Source organism: Anolis carolinensis, chromosome 4 (assembly GCF_035594765.1).
Source record: "Anolis carolinensis isolate JA03-04 chromosome 4, rAnoCar3.1.pri, whole genome shotgun sequence".
Lineage (NCBI taxonomy): Eukaryota > Metazoa > Chordata > Lepidosauria > Squamata > Dactyloidae > Anolis > Anolis carolinensis.
In genome coordinates, this window is record NC_085844.1 from 234,064,639 (window position 1) to 234,082,997 (window position 18,359).

General features: G+C 41.0%; 1 protein-coding gene across 4 annotated transcripts in view; it reads left to right on the top strand.

The window, feature by feature from the left end:
• The first annotated feature begins 496 nt into the window (after nucleotides 1-496).
• The window catches only part of mc3r (melanocortin 3 receptor), a 46,745-nt gene continuing 28,882 nt past the window's right edge, over nucleotides 497-18,359 (top strand). For 2 of the 4 annotated variants that reach the window (XM_062978953.1, XM_008115261.3), the window contains exons 1-2: nucleotides 497-660; nucleotides 9,376-9,506. The gene's annotated coding sequence lies outside the window, so the exon portion shown is untranslated. The remainder of the gene's footprint in view (nucleotides 661-9,375; nucleotides 9,507-18,359) is intronic. The other 2 variants (XM_008115258.3, XM_008115257.3) reach the window with 1 other exon arrangement.

The following is an 18,359-nucleotide window of genomic DNA, read 5'->3' on the forward strand; positions in this document are numbered from 1 at the left end:
GACGGATACCATTGAGAGATTGTGATTGTCCCAAGCACACAATGTCTAAGTGGGAATTTGAACCCAAGTCCCCCAAGTGCTCATACAACACAGGGGCCATTTACACTGCTATTACAATGCAGATTGAACTGGATTATAAGGCAGGTAGACTTATAGAATCCAGTTTAATGCCGTTTGATCTGCATTATATGGCAGTGTAGATGGGGCCACACTCTACCAAAAAAAGAGTCCAATGGTGAACTTCCTCTGAATAAATCTTGCTAAGAAATTGTCATCACAGTGGACATAAATTGGAGTTGTCTTGAAGGCACACAACAACAAAACAACAGCAACAAGCATCACAGTGATGACGGATACCATTGGGAAACTGGCCAGAGTCCCACACTTTAGGGACCTCCCAATAGTGTCTCTTGTATCAGCCTAACTTGTCTTTAATTCCTCAGAGATATAGGTAGAGAACTCCCCCCTCTAACACAGCCAACACTAAGCATGGTTCATCCAGCTCTGTGATATGTGAGTTCATTGACCAGGAGAATTTCTATGCCTTTCCCCCTCTTGCACAAGTCCAGTCATCCAATTCACTCAGGACAACATGAGGAAGAAGCAGTGAACGTCTATTCAAGAAAGAGGGGAAAGGAGAAGAGAATCGCAATTTCACAGGTATTGTTTCAAAAGGAAGTCTCAGGACACCTAAGACAACATTGATTTTCAGCTTAATCTCAGGCTCTGACTAGAAGCTGAAGGATGGGGAGGGGGGACTAGAATAGATCTTGGAAAAGTTACTGTTGGAATAAAAAACTGCCAACATGGTCACCACAAACTGAGGGGGGTGTATTTCCCACCTCCCCCCCCCCAAGTTAACAACTACATGTTTTTAATCCCAAAAGTAACCTATCCCATATTGAAAGATAACAATGTATTTGGATAAAATATATATTTAAGTGGTGGGAAGGACAAAACTGTTAAATGCCAACTTCCCTCCCATCCTTTGGGCTGCAATTCTATATGCTCTTGTTTAAAGGTGAATCCCATGGAATGTAGTAGGACATCTATGTCAGCATCTATTTATTATTATTATTATTATTATTATTATTATTATTATTATTATTATTATTATTATTAGTATGACACAGCAAACAAGATAGATATGCTGGATTTCGTATCACAAAATCACAAGTCGAACACTTCCCAAGTGTCTAGGACTGTGTGATGTATTTTCGGATTATGCACGCAGATCCCAGTAGGGTGGCCTTTTGCAGTTGGCAGATCATGATTTTATCAATGTCTATTGTTTCCAAATGCTGGCACCCAGTGTGCCCATCACCACCGGGACCACCTGTACTGGTTTCTGCCAGGGTCTTTGAAGTTCAGTCTTCAATTATTATTATTATCATGCAGTTTAATATTAGTTTGACTGTCATGACTCAATGTTATGGAATACTGGGAGTTGTAGTTTTACAAGGTCTTTAGCCTTTTCTGCCAAAGAGTGCTGGTGCTTCACCAAATTACAAATCCCAGGATCCCATAAATTGAGTCATGGCAGTTAAAGTGGTGACTGCATTAATTCTAATCCTAGAACTGTACAATTATTCTTTCTCTTTTCAGTTGACCAGTATATAGAACAGTGGGCTTTATGGAAAGAGGACATGACTAGGATTTCTCTGCTGTGTTGGATGTTTACTGTTGTTGCAAACATGGCATCAAAAGGAGAGGCTTGAAAAAGACCTCAAAGAGCTTCCTTTCAACCCAGATGGAAAGTCCAAGAGAGGTCTCAGCTTGTTTGCAAGGATCACAGATATCTATTCAAGCACTGGGGAACCATACTGTAAAAGAGATGCTTTCCCACGTCCAGATTGTGAATTTCATTGAGCCCTTTCAAATTATGTTCTAAGTGAGACCATTGTAAGATCACTGACCAAACACCATGTATAATGTGTACATTTGCACCTTTGGGGAGGCATTGATTTGACAGAATTGCTGACTGAGATCAAGAGCAATTTTTTAGGTTATATAATCAAGGTCGAGAAAAATATGTAGCTTTGGCAGTCCTTCAATTTATACCTAAGTGTATTCTTCAAAATGATTTATGTGCAGTGCTCTACAATATTTCCATGGCACCTGTAACTTGCATCTGGTGAGAGGTCATTTCTGAATTTTACACTTGATTAAATTAAAAAATGAACTCTCTGTGTGCTTCCCTGTCACAAAAATGCCTTAAAAGGCTAGCAATGGTTTCATTGAACATGCAATTTAGAGAGGTTTGGCTCATGGTGGTTTTCCTGAAGGCTTGGCTTCCAGGAAGTCTTGCAAACATTCATTTGATTAAAAAGGATACTAGAAATCAACTCTTAAAAGGGTAATTGCCGTCTTGTTATTTATCAATGAATTGGCTCTCATCAGTTCATTGATCCTTCCTACCATATCATACAATATGCTTCTGTTTTTGCTGTAAACTGTTTCCCTTTATGTAAAAGTATAATTTGGAAACATCAAATTACAAGAAGTATTCTGATTTGGTCCTGTGTGCCTTCAAGTCATTTCTGAATTATGACAGTCCTAAGGCAACCTAATGGAACACCAGTGGTGCAGCTGGTTAAACCGCTGAGCTGCTGATCTTGCAGACTGAACGGTTGGTGGTTCAAATCCAGGGAGAGGAGTGAGCTCCCACTGTTAGCCCCAGCTTCTGCCAACCTAGCTGTTCAAAAGCATGCAAATGTGAGTAGATTAATAGGTGCCACTCCAGCAGGAAGGTAATGGCGGTCCATGAAGTCATGCCAGCAACATGACCTTGGAGGTGTCTACGGACAATGCCAGCTCTTCGGCTTAGAAATGGAGATGAGGACCAACCCCCAGAGTCGGACATGACTAGACTTAATGTCAGGGGGAAAATCTTTAACTTTACCTAAGGCAACCGATCACAGCTTTTTGTTTTTCATTGCAAGATTTTTTCAAAGAGGGTTTCGCTTTATCTTCCTTTAAAGCCGAGAGAGCGTGACTTGCTCAAGATCATCCCCCAGTACGTTTCCATGTCAGAAACTAGAACTCCACTCCCCAAAATTGTTGTTCAGTGCCCAAATCACGGCACTGCTGAGTAAAATAATCAACTGTAATAAATTATTTTTCTTGATAACCAAGGGCTATCATATTGTATTACAACATTAATCCAGTAATTAGGGATAGTATTAGTTTACCCGTGCTGCAGTAACATTATCTAGTATTTTAAATGTTTCTTGTTATTCTGGGCTGTTTTTATTTAAGAGCAAACCTTGGAACAAGTTACAAGTAGTATATGGGTATTAATTTATTAGTGCCGCAAATAAAATTTTCTAGTTACTTTTAAACATTATTTGTTGTTTCAGATAGGTTTGTTTACATAGAAGTACAACTTGGAAATAACAAGTTACAAGTAATACAGCCAATTGTAATAAGTTACTTTTCATAGAATCATAGAAGAGTTGGAAGAGACCTCGTGGGCCATCAAGTCCAACCCCCTGCCAAGAAGCAGGAAAATTGCATTCAAACCACCTTGACAGATTTTTTCCCACCCTTTATGTTATTCACGTGTGTATCTGTTTCTTTCTTTAGAAATGAAGAAGTGCAATAGTTCTGTTCAAACTGCTCTTACCTAGAAATTGTTGAACTGGGGGGGATCAAAACTCTACATATACGTTTGCTTCAACCAAGCATTCTTCCATGCTCTTCTATTGAGATTTCATTTTTGAAAAAAAGTGTTCAGTCACCTCTAAATTAATACAGAAGGTTTTAGCCACAAATGCTATAAGACATCACTGATAACCTTCCCAACAGTCCTCTTCATTTTCTCATAACTTTTTTTATCAGTAATCAGGGATGATCTAAACTCCTTTAACCTTGATGTGGCTTCCAGAGTCCAGTGTTCACTATGGAGTCCTTTGATACCCTGCAAAAATCAGCATTTCCTGGAATCTGTTGTACTTGGGATGCTGCCACTCCAAGCACTCCTTGTGCCAGAGACAACAAGGCCCCTGGCTGTTGATGCCATAGCCATGGCAGCCACCAGTTGTATAATGGGCAGAGCGAGTCAGGAGTAGTGGACAGAGCTTGGAAGACATGAGTTCTTCAGACAGCAAATTCCAGAATCTACTAACCATCCTGGCCACTGGTCTGCTAGAGAGGATCACTTTCCAGTTTGCTGGCAGATCATATAATGAAGGGCAGGAATGGAAAAGGGAACAGAAGAGGAGAGGCAAGCAAATTTTCAAAAGGCATCCCAGAGTAAATAATACAGGTGGTAAAATCATAGAATTAAAGAGTTGGAAAAAAACATAAGGGCCATCCAGTCCAACTTTCTGACATACAGGAATACACAATCAAAGCACTCCTAGCAGATGGCCATCCAGACTATTCCACTGCCAAACAGCTTTTACCTTTCAGGAAAGGTATGCTCAGTATCCATACCTCAATCTGGCCATCGTGTCTTTCTCACAGGAAGCTTCTTTTGCAATGAATGCACACAAAGGCCTCATCTATGTGGTTCACCTAATCTGAAACCAGTCCAACACAGAAATGCTTCAGACAAACCCCAGAATATACGATTTCCAACCATGGTGGCAGCAAGCCGATACCACTTAGGTCCCACTAGACCAGTGTTTCTCAAACTGTGCTCCTCCAGGTGTTTTGGACTTCAGCTCCCAGAAATCACAGCCAGCTTACCAGGTGTTAGGAAGTGTGGGAGCTGAAGTCCAAAACATCTGGAGGAGCACAGTTTGAGAAACTCTGCACTAGATCATCATCTTACCACTTTTGCTTCACTGAAACATTACCTATCTTACTGTCTGTGTTGCCATGTCTGCTGCCAGATAGTTACAGAGCTCAATGAGAGCTCCAGGCCATCATGAGTGCTCTGTGGCAAAATTGGCAGAGATGCCTACGTGACCACAAAGAAAAGGGTGGGTTCTCACAAAGGTCTGCAGCTGTCTAACAGTGGCTACAGTGGTGGCACAGACCCCATGGGCCTCTGTCTTTACTGCACTCATCAGTACAGGGGAAATGGCATGGCAATGAGTTTACGTGGACAGAGGTCCACTTCAAATCTAATCTAGTCCTGCTATCCACACTGTGCCGAAGTCACAGGATTGCTCTGGAGTTTCAACCAAACTCTGGAGCATCCCCTGGCTTTTCTTAACTGTTAACCTGGTTTATCCCACAATATGCATGAAGACAGCCAGAAGCCCAGTGAGTACAGGCTATTATTAGATAAGCCCAAAATCCTAGATCCTTTTTTCAAAACCTTGGGAGTAGAAGTGACTACTTGCAGATTTTTTTTTGTCAAAGAAAAGGGAAATCAGTGCAAATAGCTGCTAGAATATTGGGATGAGAAAGAGATATTCTAAGATAAAATGCAATTCAGATCTCCTAAATTCAATGCAAGATGAAAGGGAAATAACCAAAGGAGTTACTATATCTCCTTCCATTGATCTGAATAGAATACAATCAGCGAGGAGAATACTGACTGTAAATACATATGTCTCTGAATTGTGTAAGCGAGGATATTAGGAAAATGTGTGGTTGTGCATAAAAAGCAAGCAGTAATAAAAATAACAATTGCAGATAAGGTTATCAGACTGAAAATTGAAGAAGGGAGTTGTTTATTACCTGGTTGCATGAGGAGCTAGAGCTTCTTTAGTTTTCACTCTGCCAACCTTATTTAGTTTTCACTCTGCCAAGTTGAATTGTAGGGATAGACCACAAATTCCTAAGGCCAGGAGTTGGCGTAGAGACAAAGACAGTAAAAAGACAGTTATGCATGGCTTCTCCATTTGATGACATGAAGCACCCTTTCTTTTGTCTTCTACCTACTATGAGGCACTAGGGCCACTTTGTTGGCAGAGTGCAGTTAATCTCTGGGGAAAGCCTCCACACACATTCAGGTCTGAGCAGGGAACAAATTAGGCTTTAGAATAGTAAAAAAAAATCAATTTGAGGCAATTTAACTCCATTGCCTTGTGTTGTAGGGAATAAACAGCTAGAACAGATCTCAGTGTTTAATGAAATACAGTCTACTTTCTCATATATAGGAAGCCCCTATTTAATTGCCATGATGGAACAAAATTTGCAAATTTTGCCATGTTGACTACAAAGTATGAAAACAAAAATCTGAAGTCAATGTTGAAGGCCAGTGCAGACACCAATCTGTTCAGCAGCAAATTCATAAATGTCTTGATTTTACTACTTGCCATGCTGTTGCTACTTGCCATTTCTGACTTACAACTCCAAGGCCAAGCTATTATTAGGCTTTTTTTGACAAAATTTGTTCAAAAGGGGTTTGCCTTTGCCTTCCTCTGAGGCTGAGAGAATATGGCTTACCCAAGGATATCCTGTGAACAAGGATTCGAACCCCAGCCTCCAAGAATCCTAGTCCATCACTCAGAACATAGGCTGCTTTTAATGAGAGGTTGCCAATTGTCAACCAGGGTACAAAACATAATGGGAAGGTTATGTCTGGTTCAGTAAGTTACATGTTATGTAAATCTACTTTATAATGATGATTTGCCAATGTAGCGTCATCATTAAACCCTACTGAAAATTGTGCTAATATTTGCCTATCCTGGCAGGACATCTTGGTAATTCAAACCAAACATGTTTATTTCTGCTGTATGTCTCTTTAAAAATGCCACAGAGCTTAACTTTAGTAGATTCTCTATCTTACAATTATTAGAATGACCTCTATCAAAACTCATATTTTGATTTATTTTATTTCATTGCAGTGACCTGTCTTTTCAATGACTATTTAGGGATTATTTGGTTTCAGCACAGTTTTTTTCCTGCAGTTTCTACAATTCTTTACCATTGGCAATACTGGTGCAGCCAGTGGAATATGTAGACAAAAACATCTGGGGAACCAAAAGTTCTTCACCCATGATTTCCATTTTTAAAAGCAGAAAGTAATACTTTGTATTGTATCTTCATGGGAGAGATTCTTTTGTTGTTTGCATTTTAAAAAGAAATGAATAAAATGAGGGGAGGCAGTGCGAAGCTGGCAATTAATTATTTAATCCCGGGTATTTAAAAATAAAATAAAATCTAACAAAACTTTCGCCAAAACTTGTAAGATTGAATACAGAAAGCCAATAGAGACATCTAGTGGTCATGACTTTCCATACAATTTTTAAAGCACCTTACTTGTAAAAGGAAACAGGTACAAATCCTGTGCAATCTTGCCAGTGATTAATAGCCTAGCTCTGCACATGTTTGCTTAAGTGGTTTGCAGTATCCATAATGGGCTTTATTCCATGTATCATTAGTTAAAGATTAGTCAATGGCAGTAGGAAAATTGGAAGACCCTATTATAGATGGATTGACTCAATCAAAGCAGCCATGGCCCTGAATTTGCAAGACCTTAACAGGGCAATTGATGACACACTGTCTTTCTGGTCTCTTAGTCATACTGTCACTACCCGTCAAAGCTGACTTGATGGCAATTAAGTGCAGTGACAAATTCTAAGAAAACAGTACTGAGGGATGCACTTTAGCAATTGTATAGACGAAGGCATTTAGCAACCAAAGCTTGGAGAATGTCCTTTTTTCAGAGGACACATCCTGGAATTTAAATCTCAGTGCGCATACACATTGGGAGATTGTGGGAGTGATCGTCAAAAAACCTTCCCTTTTTTGAGTTCCAAGAACAACTCTGCCATTTCTCCTCCCTTGAACATTCATGAAAGTCAAATATATTAAGTGTAAAAAAAACTCAAGACATGCTGGATCTAGATGAGGGATAGACAAAGAGTTTCTCTAGGTCCATATGTGGCCTATAGTGTGTTTTTATGGCCCTCAATCCCAACAGACCAACCCTTTTCTGCTTTCCACAAAGGGGGATTCTATCTCCTTGAAGTTTCCAGAACAATAATTCACCTTTCAAATAGGTTTCAGACTGCCCTCTTTAATATTAGATCATACCATTATTATTTTTCAAACTCAGAAATAGATTTTCAAGCACTTCTGGGAGTGATTGCTTTTATTTTGCCATATTCCTGTCATCTAACTTTTTCAACAAAAATTTTAATCTCTTCATTTGCCCTTTCCTTCCTTCAGTTGCTAAAAACTGAATTCAAAGTGCAAAAGTATTAAACTAGCAGATGAAGAAGAGAAAAAGGCAGAAACCTGCCCTTTCCAGTAAGATAGGGCAAAAGCAACCTGCTGTAGTCTTCCCTAGATTGTATGTTCCTTCTCATTAAAAACATTTACCCTTTGATCACAATCCAATATCATTTAGCTTGGCCATATGCCCCATTATTCATCTGTGAAATGCAGGAGAATATGTGCCTGTGCTTCACTGGAAATAGCTTTAAAACCTGCTTACCTTCTGAATATGCTTAGCTTCTTGAATGAAGGACAGAATGCTTATGCAATCACATAGTTATAAGTACGTATTTTTATTTGCATTTCATGACTTCTGTGCCCATTTTATTCCAAAATGTGAAAGCTTACGTACTTTGATCAATCGACGTACCATTTGTTAACATTGGCAGGGATCAAAAGAACAGCTTGTGTACATATTATGTTGCCAATCATCCCTGTCCACACTGTCCTGTGACATCAAATACTGTTTTAGAGAATTCCTTGAATTTGCAGAACAAAGCTATGGAGATATGCAAAAGATTCCGGGAGGAAAGAGGGTCTGAACAGTGAACACAGCGTGTGGCCCTTTGAGTTCTCCTGGCCATTGTCTGCTATATCCTGCTGTAATTTTCAGTATTCAGCCCGTGTTAAATGCAAAAATGAATTTTTCAGCCCAAACCAGATTATACCTTTCTTTATTGATCATCATCAATATTGACAGGTTGTTTTTATTCCCAACACAGTCTCCAAAGTGACGTACTATAAAAGTGAAATTTAAAAACAGAACAAAAAGAAAGCATTCTTTGAAAAATAGGCTATAAACCATTTAAAAAGCCAAAATTCAAACAAAATATTAACTTTGTTGGTCTTTCGGCACTCCAGTAAATATGAAATCAGCTTGACTTCCTTTACAAGTACTATTTGATGTCCCCATTACTCTCCAGATTCGACAAAAATAGTCCTGATTAATCCTGCCTTCTACCACTTTTTCAGCTGTTTTTTAGATATCCCATGCTGCATCAATTAATTTGGATTGACACCAGTTTAACTGCCATGGCTCAATGCTATGGAATCCTGGCAGTTGTACTTTCACAAGGCTTTTAGTCTTTTCAGCTGGTGTTTCACCAAAATAAAATTCCCATGATTACATAGCATTCAACCATGACAGTTAAAGTGGTGTCAAACTGCATTAATTTTGCAGTATAGATGCTCCCCAGTTTCTCTTTTCAACTCCCACTTTTCCCCTTTTGCCTTCATTTCATTTGATGCAAACAGACTTCAAATTGCAAAAGTAATTTCCACTCAGTTCAGCAGCAGGAGGAGAAATGGGATCTTGCACTTCTCTATGGACTTTGGAAAAAGCAAACCGCTGCAGACTCTCCTACCTTGGATGTTCTTTTTCTTTGGTAAGTCTTTCTGTCTTGACTACACTTGATGTTTGCTTTGACCTGGTTTTCATCTGAGAAATGTTAGAGGCTATAGGTAGAAGTGTACACATATCTGAAGTAGAATAAAGACTATACTTCATGTGCCATCAATCTAAACCTCTCAGCATGATTCGGGAACACAAGTGGGCTTTCATTACTAACATCAAAGTTTCAGTAGTTTCAGGTAAAAAAAATTTTTATCCCCAAGCTGTTTCTATGACCTGATCACTATTCTTACATCTTCCTTCTTTAGCCTGTGGCCTCAAATACTACAATCTTCCCAAACCCTCCAGCTTAAAGATGTGGACAATCTTAATATTTCTACTTTATAAATCAGTGTGTGTAAGTGTGTGAGTGTGTGTTGAAACTGAACTGTTACGACAAGTGTCCAGTTATTTTTTTAGGTGTAAGCATTATTATTACATGGTTACTGTTTTGCCATCTGTTTTTCTCATTCTGCAGCTGTAATGCAGCCATTATTTCAATATAGCCTCTGTTTCTGAATAGTTAGTTCTCAAAATAATTACACTATGTAACACAATTTTTATTCCTGTGTTATACATGTCATTTCTTAATTGATTCTATCATAAAAACATGGAAAAAGTTTATCCTGCAGCATATTTTGCTATAGTTTTTTGATGAATATCTCACCGAGTCTCAACCAATTCAACATAGTTTGTGGCAGCCACAAAAACCAAGTTTCTGGAGTATAACAACTCCTTCCAAAGTAAGTACCACACAATTAAACAGGAAATAACACTTTCCAACCAGAAACAGACATTTTTAAAAATGTTGTTACATAGTGATAACAAAACCAGAAGATGGCACCAAACTCTACTTTCCTATCTTAGAACTAAGAGAACTGCTGAGAACAGAAACCTGCTTCTGTTCTTCTTCATTTTATTCTTCTTTTGCTTGTATTTTATGAAGTTAGGATCAGTGTGCTTTTAGCTGAATGCAGAATTCTGAAGAACATGCTTAATGGGCATATGTGTGCTTTAAATGAAAAAGTCTGCAATCTCTATTTATTCCTATCAATCAAACTAGAAATTTACCTAATAAAAATGCTACACTGGATTATATGGCAATGTAGATCCTTCCAGACATACTGTGAGGTTATTGTGTTGGAGCCCCCACTATAAGAGCCCTTTCACATCACACTGACATAGTGCTATGATTCTACTTTAATTGTCGTGGCAACAGCCTATAGCATCTTGGAACTTGTATTTTCTTTGGAAATTGGACTTTTTTAGATTGTGGGGCTTTGAATATCCTAAAGGCAACAGATAAAGAGACTCTGGTGAGAGATTTTATGGGCACCTGGTATAATTTATCCTGAAAGTTTTGCAGCTCTGGAATATTAGTCTGTGCTTGATATGAGATGCCTTGGGAACCTGCTTGCTTTCTAAATATGCTTAGCTTTTTATGAAAGGCAGGATGAACCTCAATGGTCTCTGCAAAGGAGAGAAAAGTGGCAATTGGTGTCATTGGTGGCACACATTTGCTTTGGGTTTAGTCTTAACTTAGAAGATCTGTTCAAGATGCTGAACATTAACTTCAGAATGGATGTAGCATGATGAATAGATGGTTTAACATTCAGACTAAATCTGAATGGAGTCATCACCTCTAGGATACATTTATGCTTTAGAATTAATGCAGCTTGACACCACTTTTAACTGTCATATCCAATGCTATGGAATCTTGAAGCTTGTAGTTTGGTGAGGCAACTGGACTCTTTGGCAGAGAAGGTGAAAGGCCTTGTAATACTATAACTCCTGTAATTCCATAGCATTGGACCAGGTCAGTTAAAGTAAAAATTACATTAATTCTACAGTGTAGATGCACCCCTAGTCCAAGACCTGAGCTCTGAGAAAATCTATCATTTCAGCATCCCCATGCATAGATAGTCAATGTGCACATATTGTGCTTTTGGAACGGTTTTCATGATCTCAAGAAGTAAGCATTCTGTTTTCCAGTGCCATTTTGCAATTCCGCCTGTGTCTTGCAAAAACACTGTTAATGGTGCTTAAATTCCCAATCAAAATAAAATTAGTCATGCTCACGTCCCATAGAAATCAATTTGCTGAAGTTGTCTTATTGATTGTAACAGGACTTCAGGGCAAGTAACCTTCTCGGGATAATAGCCATCAGATCTGAGTAGGATCATTTAACAATTGATTGTTGTATAATTATAGCCTGATTGTAAATGACAGAGTATGTTGCCTTTTGACAGGAAACAGAAATGTTTTGTGTAGTCTGCTTATTACCCTTGGTTTTTTAAAAAAAAAATACATTTCAAAACATTCAATTATAGGATTATATATATTCTGTAGAACTATAGAAAAATCTATTTTTATTCACTTATTCATTCAAACATTTCTATCTTGATCTGGGTCATGATCAATAAGAGCAGCTTTAAAACTATTTTCAATAGTTTGATACAGCTCAAAACAACCTTGCTCAGGTCAACATAAAAAAGGAAGAAGACAAAGCCAACAATCTAATAGAATAAAACTGAGCTTTTCATGGCAACTTTCTCACATGGGTTGAGGACTGGAAAAGAGGGACCAGGGCCTAGCATCTGGAAACTTTGTCTATTCCTCATGATCATAGACGAGAGAATGGAAGAGATGAATACTGAATATTAAGCACTGGAAAACCTTGGCCCTCCAGGAGTTTGGATTTAAATTCCCATAATTCCTAACAGTTGGTAAACTGGCTGTGATTTTTGGGAGTTGAAGTCCAAAACACCTGGAAGGCCAAAGTTTTCCTATGCCTGCTGCATATACTCATGTAGAAGTAGAATGCATGTATATGTCAATGGCAGGGTTTGGGGCCAAAATTATGGATTTTTATTTGACCCATAGATAAGTCAAGGATAAATCCATGGAGAGGCCAAAGTATTAATTCTGCCTCAGGAGACCAGCTACCCCTGGCCACTGCTGCCAATTCCCCATCCAGGGATTCAAATTCCAGAAGTGGCAGAAAAAATAGAGGGGAATAGTTGCTTTTTAAGTTTTTTTCAGGGACAGACTAAGCTCTTTTCTTTCACCACTGTTCAAAGAAGAGGATGGTTCCTTTTAAAATTAAAATACTCTACTCAAACTATTATTTAATTAATAACTCTTTTTGTCCCTTCCAGGATTTTACTATTGCTGCGACAAAGTTGTATTGGCAAAATTCGCTTATCTCTTTCCCTGTTCTCTTTCTGGATAATCCTAAAAGGCACATTTCCGGGTTTTTCCATTCTACGGGATGGTTGAATGGAAATGGAAAATGCTATTTTTCATGTTCTTACTTTTAAAGAAGAGAGAAAAGTGCTAACATTTTTAAAAAATATCCCTGCCCATTAGACAAGAAGTAGCACCATACTCTACACACATTGGTCCATGGAAAAGTCAACCCAGGGTTTTTGGTTTGATTTGTTGACTAAAAATTCTAGACTTACAAACATCAAATTTACACACATCCAAGTTACAAGCAGGGGTGAGGCAATAGGAAATGAGTGGAAATATACCCTTGGAATGAGAATTCACTCCTGAAAGAGTTATCATGGGGAAAAGATGTCTCCATAGAAGCTTTATCATCAATCCTTGTTTCCACAACAACCCAAGATTTTCAAAATCCAATTGTCACAGAGATAGAAAGCGAGATGAAATCTTCTGAACAGGGGCACAGACTGTGAAACAAAGTTTACGGGGGTGATAGCCCTTCCCTATGCTATCCAAAACTTTGAAAAATTGACTGAAGTTGCATTTTAAAAAGGTACCTGTTCCGATTTACAAACAAATTTAACTTAAGAACAAACCTACAGAACCTACCTTGTTCATAACCCAGGGACTACCTGCATGTAGGGCATATAGGCCTCATTCTTCTCATCCTTTCATCACAAATTATTCACCACCATTCTGAACCTTCTTTAGACACTTATTAGGAGCACTTGAAATTAGGGCACTGTGTTTGTGAGTAAATATGGTTCAGATCAAGTTTGTCTAAGGCAGTGGTTCTCAACCTGTGGGTCCCCAGGTGTTTTGGCCTACAACTCCCAGAAATCCCAGCCAGTTTACCAACTGTTGGGATTTCTGGGAGTTGAAGGTCAAAACATTTGGTGACCCACAGATAGAGAACCACTGGTCTGAGACATAAATGGGAGATTAAATGGAACATGAAAGCACTGTCAACAAGAAAGTTGTTAACCCAATTACAGATAGATTGTCCTTATCTGAAGCAAAATCTTGTGGTTCAATACCATAACTGACTTTAATGAAGAATAGGGAATACATTCAGAAAGTACTTCTGCTGAGCATCCCCCCTTCTGTGCAAGTAAACAAGAGACCACAATACATTCCAAACGTTTGTTTCTCAAAAGCACTTAAGAGACCTTTGAGTTGTACAAGAGGCTCTGTAGGGGCTGTCAAGTGTGTTTTTTCTCCTCTTTCAATCAAGCTCACTGGCTCCATTTCAAAGAAGATGATGGAAAAGGGGAATTGTGTTGAGGCAAAAGCTTGACAGTTGAGTTTCCTTGTTTCCTTCATCGATTAGTTTCAGCACTACTTCTCAATCATCTTGAGAAGTACTGCTCACTGCTGTGAGTCAGCTAATAATAAAGGAGGCACAGACAGAAAGCTTTTGGGCACTTTTATATCTTCCTTTTTTCTCCCCTATTAATGTGATTGAAACCACATTCTTATCTGTGACATGGTGTTCTCTAAGATATACATATATTTTGATGCAATATCACTGCAACTTTCATAAGCATTTACTTTTTAAAAAGAATTCAACAAATGCGCTTTCATAGAGCCAGTAAGGTATAGTGATTTGTGGATTGGACTGGGAATTCTAGTGAGTAGAGTTCAAATCCCCACTTGGTGACCCTGGGCAAGGAATACTCTCAGGCTCAAAATGTGACAATGAAAAACCTGCTCTGTACAAACCTTGCTGAGAAACCCTTCTGTAATTGATTCCTGCTTTCCAGGCTGGCCCCACAGTTCCAACCCTTGGGCTCATATTCCCCACTTTGCCCCTTTCCGACTCTTCATCCATCCCTAGATTGGGCCTCAAGGTGACTCCTATGTGAACCAGTGAATGTGTTGTTCTGTGAGTTCACTATGGTAAGCATAATCAGACCTTCTATAAATGTAATAGGAGCAGCCAGACAGAGTTGTTAACAATTATAAGTAGCTTATTAAGAGTCATTTGAATAACACATTCTCCTGAAGTATTTAATTGTGGCTCCTCAAAACCAAAGTCCATTCTTCCATCAGACTGACTGTCCTGTCTCTGTCTTCTTGTTCTCTGTCTTTTTGAGAGCTTTCCCCTATCCTCTCTAATCAAAACCCTTTTGGGACTCAGCTTTTAACATTTCTTTCCTTCAGGTCCCCCTTCATCTAAGCTATGATTAGCTGTCTTCAGCCTAAATCGCCCAGTTCCTCCTTCCAGCACCATGGTAGAGGTGCCTTTGGATCACCATAAGTTGGAAATGATTTAAAGGCACATAATCACAAGAATACCTTTTTGTGATGACCCATGGGCCTTGTAGTCCTGCTCAGGACATTGTAATTCCTGATGAAGATGAAAACTTGGGTTTTTTACCTTCCCAGTCTGAACTGGATTCCTCTCAGCCAGATCTTTCCCAGGCAGATCTGGGAACCTTGCACCTGCAAGAAAGTTGTCTCCCAGAAGTATGTCAAACAAGCCCAGAGCCTACTTCTCCCGTATTCTTGCGCCGGGAGTTTTGTAAACAACAGAGAAGTTTGGATTCAGCTTCGCGCAGGAGTGCGAGGATTGCAGCTAAGAATGTGGCCAATTAAGACTGCTTCTCGTGAGAATCTTTGGGGAGTCTCACATCTGGTCTCAGAGTTAGCTTTCGGTTCTGATTCCCAGAGAACTGCTTCGGCGGGAAAGCTAGACTCTATTTAGGTGTTTTACCCGCGTAGTAACTTCGCGGAGTCAATTCGTCAGCCTACGGAGCGAGTTGTGTCTGGACAGCGCGCTCCGGTTCAAGCCTCGCTCCTGCTCAAGCCTTGCCTTGCTATCCAGCCTTCGCCTTGCTTCCCAGCCTTTGTTTATCTACGGACTTTGCCTTGTTTCCCAGGATCAATCCTTGCCTTGTTCCACGGATTTATCAAGTTATTCCACGGACCTTGTTCTTGTTCTTAGTTACCTTGTTCCACGTTCAAGCCTTGTTTTAAGTATCAAGTTACTTCCTAGCCTCGCTCAAGTTTCATGGACTAAAGGACCTTGTCATCTCCCCTCACTTTGCTTGGCAAAGTGAGTGTTTCGGTTATTGGATTACAACTTTGGACCTTAATATTTCTTATTGGACATTGCTTTTTTGGACTAATTCTGACCTTTCCTGAAAGGTCTAATTCTGAACTATTTTCTACACTTGTTTTTATTAACTTTATATATCCCTTCAATAAAGATATTAGATAGATTCTGGCCTCTGTGTATGGTTATTGGTGCTCTGCAGCCTGGGTCGTGACAGTTTGACTCCGCCGCCCTAAGCACCAATTAACCTCGGCCAGAATGTCTACCGGAGTCGTACCTGGGCCGAGCGGCCAGCCGATTACCTACACCATCGACAAGGAAGAGGTGGACCGAATCCGTGATAAGCTCAATGCACAGGATGGAGAAATAAGGGGTTTGAAGGAACGCGGAGTTCGTCTTCCGGCCATGGCGTTGCCAACCAAGTTTACTGGAGAAGCTTCTAAGGTTCATGTCTTCCGTCGCCAATGTCAAGCTTATCTGGAGGCCCGTGCTGCCGAGTTTCCCCAAGAAGACATCAAAGTGGCATGGGTTTACAGTCTTCTAGACGGGCCAGCGGCCAGCTGGGCGACGGCACTGTTCGACCAAGCCTCTCCACACCTAAGATCAGCGCAACACTTCTTGGACCACCTCAAGGAGACTTGGGGAATCGAGGACAATTTGGAGGCAGCCGGTCACAAACTCCGTCGCCTTTTCCAAGGAGACAGACCTATGTCTCAGTATATAGCCGAGTTCCGAGTGCTGGCCCACAACACCGGCTGGAACGATGTAGCCCTCAGGGGACAATTCCGGGAGGGTCTCAACATTGAAATGCTGGAAGAAATCTCCAAGGTGGATCCTCCCCAGACCCTCGAGGCACTCATTGATCAATGTTTACGGGCTGAAGTCATGATTGCCAACAGAAAACAGTGGGTTCGAGGCCAGGGCAGTAGAGCCGGGGCAAAACCCCCCGCTCCCGCCAGCGTTCAGCCACGTCCGGTGTGGAGACCCCCACCGCCAACCCCATACCCCAGAGGAGGCGAGGAGGTGCCGATGCAGTTGGGCAATGTGCGTCCCAGACTAGATGCCGCCGAGAAGGCCCGTCGTCAACGCTTAAACCTCTGCTGGTACTGCGGGAACGGGGGCCACTTCGCCAGAGAGTGCCCAGCCAAAGGGAAGCCTGCCGCCCGTCTTGCGGCGGCGTCCTCCACGGAGACGAAGGCGTCTGAGCCGACTGGCACACAGCCGGCGGGGGAAGCCAACGACCGGGTGTAGAGAGGCTCGCCAACCCGGTCAAAAAATCCATCCAAGAGCCGCCAACCGGGGTCCTGTTCCTTCTCGTGGTCACATTATGGTCAGCAAAAAGGGGACCCGTCATGATCCACGCCATGATAGACTCTGGAGCTACCAACAATTTCATCGATAGAGAGTATGCCGACTCTCTGGGATTACAATATCATGATTTCAAGAATGCCCGTGTGGTGCAAGCCATAGACGGCCGTCCCCTCAAGACGGGCCCCGTAAGTCAGTGGTCGGAACCCACCAGGATGTGGATAAGGGAACATATGGAAGAGATTTCCTTCTTTGTTACCGAGGTCCCCCATTTCCCTGTGATTTTGGGAATTCCATGGCTGACTCTCCACGACCCTAACATTTCCTGGTCCAACAGAGAACTGCAGTTTGCTTCACCGTACTGCCAAAACCATTGCCTCGTAGCCAAGGTATGCCATGCCACAGACACCGAGCCCATCATCACCTTGCCAAAGAAGTACTCCGAGTATTGGGATGTATTCAATGAGAAAGAAGCTGAAAAATTACCCCCACATAGACCTTATGACTGTGCCATTGACTTGGTGGAGGGGGCCCCGATCCCGCGAGGGCATCTCTACTCCCTGACTGAACCAGAGCAAGAAGCTCTCAGGGAATTCCTAGAGACAAACCTTCGCAAGGGATTCATCAGACCCTCTCAATCCCCAGCCGCCTCCCCAGTGATGTTTGTGAAGAAGAAGTCAGGGGAACTACGCTTGGTGGTGGACTACAGAGCATTGAACAATATCACCAAGCGGAACAGCTATCCCCTGCCCTTAATCTCGGATCTACTGGATCGGCTTCGAGGAGCCAAGGTTTACACCAAGCTGGATCTTCGGGGGGCTTACAACTTAGTTCGCATCAGGGAAGGGGACGAGTGGAAGACCGCCTTCCAGACCAAATTCGGATTATTTGAGTCCCGAGTTATGAATTTCGGTTTATGCGGAGCCCCCGCAACGTTCCAGCATTTTGTCAATGACATTTTTCAGGACTATCTAGACAGGTTCTTGATAATCTACCTGGACGATTTTTTGGTGTTTTCCAGATCACAATCAGAACATGAGAACCACGTCAAAATGGTGTTACAACGATTGCGGGATCATGGACTTTATGCCAAGCTGGAAAAATGCGCTTTTGATCTACAAGAGGTAGATTTCCTTGGTTACCGCATCTCGCCTCTAGGGCTTTCCATGGATCCAGCCAAAGTTTCAGCAGTATTGGAATGGCGGGCGCCAACTAACAAGAAAGAGGTGCAGCGTTTCTTGGGGTTCGCGAACT